Source organism: Pinus tabuliformis, chromosome 9, assembly GCF_031772625.1.
Source record: "Pinus tabuliformis cultivar Carrire ecotype Pingquan chromosome 9, CPIR1, whole genome shotgun sequence".
Lineage (NCBI taxonomy): Eukaryota > Viridiplantae > Streptophyta > Pinopsida > Pinales > Pinaceae > Pinus > Pinus tabuliformis.
In genome coordinates this window covers 1,299,462,620-1,299,469,331 of record NC_142307.1, presented here as the reverse complement: position 1 = coordinate 1,299,469,331, position 6,712 = coordinate 1,299,462,620, and the positions used below count along the sequence as shown (strand labels likewise).

At 39.7% G+C, this 6,712-nt stretch overlaps 1 pseudogene; it reads left to right on the top strand.

Annotated features, from left to right (window-relative positions):
• Positions 1-4,077: 4,077 nt before the first annotated feature.
• On the top strand, positions 4,078-5,466 carry LOC149153322 (P-loop NTPase domain-containing protein LPA1 homolog 2 pseudogene; annotated as a pseudogene).
• The last annotated feature ends 1,246 nt before the right edge of the window (positions 5,467-6,712 follow it).

Genomic DNA, 6,712 nt, shown 5'->3' with positions numbered 1-6,712 from the left:
TACCTCAATTGATGTAGAAAATGATGATGGTAAAGATGATGTGCAGATCAATCAAATGGAAGTGTTGCAGCTAAAGGATAACATTATTCCTAAAGGCTTGATACCTTTAGAAGAACTCTTTGATCAAGATGACGTAGCCCACAAACCAACATTGCAGCCAACAGAGAAGGGTGTTGAAGAGGTCAATATCGGAACAGCTGAAAATCCAAAAATGGTAAAATTGTCTAAAGCATTGCCACAAAAGATAAAAGCCAAATATATCAGTTTGTTGTCATCTTTTGCTGATGTGTTTGCTTGGGATTATTCTAACTTAAAGACATATGATACCAATATAATTTAGCACACTATACCCATTAAGCCTAATCAGAAACCTTTCAGATAGAAGTTGAGAAGGCTAAATCCAAAACTGCTGCCATCAATTGAAAAGGAGATAAACAGGTTGTACAAATCAGGAATCATTGTTCCCATCAAATTTTCGAACTGGATCTCTAATTTGGTGCCCGTACAAAAGAAGACATGTGAGATTTGCTTGTGCATTGATTTTAGGAATCTCAATAAAGTTTCATTGAAGGATAACTATCCACTGCCCAAAATGGATCATATACTTCAGCGAGTAGTTGGAGCATCTCGTATGTCACTACTCAATGGTTATTCTGGATCTAACCAAATTTTGGTCCATGAAGATGACCGAGACAAAATAGTGTTCACCACTCCGTGGGGAACTTTTCATTACGCTAAAATGCCTTTTGGTTTGAAGAACACGGGTGCCACATTTTAGCGAGCAATGGACTTGGCTTTCGCAAATGAGAAGGATGTCTTTTTGGTTGTGTACCTTGATGATCTCACGGTGTTTTCCAAATAAGATGAAGAACACATGTATCATCTGAAAATTTTCTTTCAAAAGTGCAGAAAATATGGTCTGTCGCTGAATCCGAAAAAGAGCTTGTTTGCCATGGATGAGGGAAAACTACTTGGGCACATTATCTCAAAGGATGGCATTCGCATTAATCCAGCACGTGTACAAGCGATTTAGAAAATTGATCTGCCCCGAAATAAGAAGGAGATTCAATCTTTTAATGGTAAGATGAATTTTTTACGCCACTTTGTACCTAATCTTGTTGAACACCTAAGAGAGATTACAAACATGCTTAAGAAGGACATCCAAGTGAAGTGGATGGAAGAGGCTGTAAAATCTTTCAATTTAGTCAAATTGGCTCTTTCTTCAGCTCCAATTCTAATCAGCCCAGATTACACTCAGGATTTTATATTGTTTTCATTTGCTTCGGAGCATACTATGGCGGCTGTGTTGATGCAGAAAAGAGATGAGCATGAAAGACCAATTGCTTTCTTCAGTCAAACTATAAGAGATGCAGCCTTAAAGTATAACATCATTGAAAATCAAGCCCTTGCACTTGTGAAAGCATTGAAATATTTTCAGGTATACATTCTGCATTCTCATATTCTGGCTTATGTTCCTAACGCTGCTGTCAAGGATGTATTAGTGCATACAGATCCGGAAGGAAGACGGGGCAAGTGGATTGTAACTTTGTTGGAGTATGATGTGGAAATAAAGCCCACAAAGCTTGTTAAAGGACAAGGATTGGCAAAGTTAATGGCCGAATCAAACTTGCACGCCTTAGACATAAATCTGATCGCTGCTATGTCCGATGAGAATGAGGAAGGTTCATCAATTCAGGTATCTGAAATATTTGTTCTTTCTCCGTGGTATTCAGATATCATATATGTGCTTCAGAATTTGTCACCACCACCCGGCATGACTAGAAACAAAAGTAGAACTCTCAAATTAAAGGCTGCTAGGTTTTGCATTCTAAATTCTGCACTTTATTGGAAAGATCCCGGTGGCGTTCTGTTGAATTGTTTGGTGGAAGAAGAAGCAAAGCAGGTCATGGAGGATTTCCACAAAGGAGATTGTGGTGGTCACCTTTTTTGGAAAACAACGGCAAATAAAATTCTGAGAGCGGGGCACTGTTGGCCGACATTGTTTGCTGATGTATATAAGGTTGTCAAGAGCTGTCATAAATGTCAAATTTTTGAAGGAAGGCAGAAATTACAGCCTTTTCCACTTAAGCCCATTGAAGTGAGTGCCCCTTTTCAACAGTGGGGGTTGGATTTCATTGGTGAAATTCATCCCACTTCTTCCGGTCAGCATCGGTGGATTCTCATGGCAATAGATTATTTCACGAAATGGATCGAAGCAATTCCCACCAGACAAGCTATAGATGCGGTAATTATTTCATTCCTGGAGAATAACATTTTGTCTCGTTTTGGTTGCCTGAATAAGTTGATCACTGATAACGCAGCAGCTTTCAAATCAAAGAAGATGATTGAGTTTTGTAACAAGTATAAAATCATTTTGGGTCACTCAACTGCCTATCATCCGTAAGGCAATGGGTTGGCGGAGTCTTCTAACAAATCTTTAGTCAATATCATTAAGAAGCTATTGGAAATCAACAAGAAGAGTTGGCATAAGAAGTTGGTCAATGAACTTTGGGCAGATCGGGTCAGTCAAAAGAAATCCATTGGTATGTCCCCCTTTGAGTTTGTTTATGGAGTTGATACAGTGTTTCCTACCTCTCTCGCAGCTCCAGTAGTCAAACTTCTTCAGGAGGCCAGCAGTGAAGACAATCATATGCAGAGAAGATTGAATCAAATGATCCATTTGCAGCAGACAAGAGAAGAAGTTTTCCAAAACACATCCAAGTTGCAGTAAAAGATTAAGAAAATTTATGACAGAAAAGCAAAGGCAGACAAATTTCAGTTGGATGATGTGGCGCTGAAGTGGGATGCAAGGAATGAGGAAAAGGGTAAGCACGGTAAGTTCGAGAATCTCTGGAAAGGTCCCTTCAATATTGTAGCATATTGGGGCTAGAATGCCTTTCTTCTGAAGGAGATAAATGGGGAAGATTGTCCAGGAGGGTCGGTCAATGGTCGGCTGCTCAATCGGTATCATTTCTGAGTTGCTTCTGTTGTTTCCATTGTCACTGTAAATACTATTTTATTTCAGTTTCATTGCAAGAGTGTGTGCTGTGATATTTTCTTCAGTCTGGGGCCCGAAGTGAAGGCTATAATTCTAAAGAAAGATTTCATCTTTGAGTTTAGTTTGTCAAGTCAGTCTTTGAGTCATTTTAAGTTCAAATTTGAGTCAGTTAGAGTCAAGTTTCAGTTAATAAATGAGTCAAGAGTTTTGTGTTGTTTGTCGAAATAATGACTCCATATCCCAATGGACGAAGGCACTGTCTGCTCTCCCAGAAATCTGTAGTTCTTGGCACCTCCAAGGAGCTGCCATCCCCATTGGAGCCAATGTTAGAGTCGGTCTAGTCATCCCTCCGTCAGAGATCATTTCTCTTATTTCATTTCACTTTTAGGTGTCTCATTCCGCTTATTCATCTGCATTCCGCTAGGGGCATGCCATAATCTGACGGAACGGCCTTGTCGCTCATTACCCCTAATTCCTTATCTTGCTGGCTCAGGTCTGTTCATCAAATCTATTTTAAGGTCATTTATAGTCCTGTTTTGGCCTCTTGTCAGCAAAGAGTTGCTATAAGATTTTTAGGTCTTTTCAGGTCTAGGATTTAGTTGATTTAGTCCTCAAAGTGTCCAATAAAGCCAGCAGGCCAGAGGGAGGTTCCGAATCAGTTTCCATTGCAAAATCCCATCGTCAATAATGCTTGAGAACGATTCTTCTTCAAAACTCTGTTTTAAAGAAGAAAACATCAAATTTGTTTTTAAATATGTAATTTTTCGAAGTTTTTAGTTATGAAATTCTTCAGGCGCAGCCCTGGTCACCTTTTCCAAATCCAATGTCAGCCAATCGCTGCAGAACAGACAAAGAGTTTCATCATTTCAGTCAAAAAATCAAGTGGAAACAAGAAAAACAGAGTTTGTATGAAAGTGCCAAAGTCTGCAACACTAACAGTGGGATTGTTCAAAGGTTTTCAAATCAAAGTCCTTGTATACATAAGATATTTCCACATCTATCAATTCATTTTCACTCAAGAGACATCAAATAAGTCGATGTTCAATGGTGGAGGAGCGAAGACATTGTCTAAGGCCGAAATGTGTGTTGAAATCAACTGCGCGGCGCACTGGGGAGGTGCGCGCACTGGGAGCAAACACGCAGTGTTACTTTACACGGGTGCGGCGCACTGGTGAGGCACGGCGCATACAGTTAAAAGGCCCGAAACTGCTAACCTTTGCTCCAAATCACTCAGAACTTGCACGAATTTGACAGTCATGAAAAGTGCTGGGTATACAGAAGTTGTAGATACACCAGAGGACGCCGAAATCATCTTCATCAACACATGAGCGATTCGAGAAAATGCTGAACAAAAGGTGTGGAAGAGGCTCAACTATTTCTAGTTTTTAAAGAGAGAATGGAAAAGCAATGTTAAAAAGGGACGAGCAAAGTCAGTTGTGCCTCCGAAGGTGGACGTTGCAAGTCGACATTATCTTCGTTATTAGCTAGCAGACTTAGCAATACAACTGTTGTTTCTACTAACTCAATACGCCATGTGATGAGGAGTTTTGTGGATGAAAAGGAAAACCCTTTATCATGGACCTCAAAATATCATGCTGGTGAGTGTTTAGATCCGGTTGCTGTGGCAGAAGCAAAAGCTAAAAATAAAGCTAAAAAATTCGTAGAGCGGCCTCCAAACAGACAGTCCATCAGCAGAAAGCCTAGGATATCTTCAAAGACAGCTGGTCAACTAAGTATCATTTGCCAGATGAGAGTCTGGGAGATGATCAATTCAAATCGGACAATCTTGAGAAGGAAGGATTTTATGCTAATATTGTTCCAGATACAGTTGAACGCAAAACTATGGCTATTGAGGGGTACAAGGCACAAAGTGAGATGGTGATTGAAAGTCTTGACAGATTGATCAGTGCGTGGGAAAAAAGGAAGGAATTTGTTGTGGTTGAAGGTGTGCATTTGAGTCTAAACTTTGTGATGGGGCTCACGAAAAGACATCCATCAATTATACATTGCAAATGAAGAGAAGCATTTAGAGCGTTTTGCAATTCCTTGCGAAGTATATGACCTTAGATCCTGCAAAGAACAAGTATGTTAAGTACATTTGTAATATCTGGGCGATTCAGGATTACCTGCGTAAACGAGCTGGCAAACATAGAGTTCCAAAGGTCAATAATACTAATGTGGATAAAAGTGTTGCCTCTATACATGCTACAATATTTAGCTATTTACGCAGAAGAGGTATAGGCGAACACCTCTATGATCCAGTGACAAATACAATAAAGGTAGTATATGAAGAGTATCACAATGTCTATGCTGCAAATTCAATTAGCTCAAAGGGTATGTTTAAGCTTATTCAGAGACAAGGTTCTTTTCGGCGTCTCATGGCACTTGTTAATACTGATGGATCTGTTGCAGAGGATGCTAATTACAAAAATGGGTTTGCCAAATCAAAATCAAAGTCTATGGCATGAAAGACATTTTTGTGATTCATTTGCATAGCAAAAGTCTACAAGAAGCCAAAGAAATCATGAAGAAGATTGTGGGAAAGTGGAACAGAGTTTGGAGAGCCGAAATTGTGTTGAAACAGAGCACGCGGCACATTGGGAGAAGGAGTGACGCATTGGGAGGTTGCGGCGCACAGGGCCTCCTGCCACTGTGCATTTTTCCTCTGGCGCGGCGCATCTAGGAGGTGCGGCGCACACAGCCAGAAAGCCAAAAATTTGCCGAAACTCACTCCAATCGCCCAGAAACGTGTGGACTCGCCTTGTGACAGCTGGGACCGTTCATTTACAATGCGTTTTTCCCTTCATTAAAGGCCAAATCTCTGTTAAAATCTATTTTTATTAAAAAACTAGTTTTATTCTAATGGCAAGAAGGAAAGTGAACAGTCAAAGACCAAAATGCCTAGATTTAAAAAGAAGACATCAACCATAGCAGAGAAATAGGGTCGGAGGTCTATTTTTGTCTTCAGTTACGACTCAGAAGGTCTACGCTACAGAGTTCACCTCTCCATTGGTCATCAGCAGATTTGAGCAGAAAATGTAACGCTGCTCCTTTTACAGGTGGTTGGCATTTCATCTTCTGTTAATAATGATTAAACAATCCCCTACTTTGGGTCGATCCATTTTCTCATAGTGGAGTTTATTTATTGTATTGAAAGTCATTTGTAAAGGGTTGGAGTTTCTGGGAAAGGTGTGGAAGAAAAACTCAGCGCTTCACTGTACAGTTTTAGCAGAGAATTAATGAAATGATGCAGCTCTGATTTCATGTGGTGTGAGTTTAGCATATGTCTTTTCATTCTGTTTCATATGTATCTTGTTATGTTTTACCATTCCTTCGTAATCATTTCTAGTTGAAAGCTTTTAGGTAAGAAAGGTAGAATCCAGTTTATTGCTATGCCTTGGGAAAGCGTTCATGCTCTGTGTGTCTTCTTTTGTCTGAAAAGGATTCATTACATATGCCTTTTTCAACCTCTCAACAGTCTTTCCACTCCATATTACTTCAATTTGATTGCTAAACTTACTTCCTATCTTGCCTCATGAAACAATCTGTGTCTTGATTTAATTTCTTAGCTCATGTTGTCCTTTGTCCCATACAGCCCAGAAAATTCAGTCATTCATTAAATTACCTCTTTCATATTTCTTTACTAGCCTAAAATCAGTATTCATTTTGAGTCATCTCAGACCATACTGTTTATTTTTTACTAAGCATGACCCA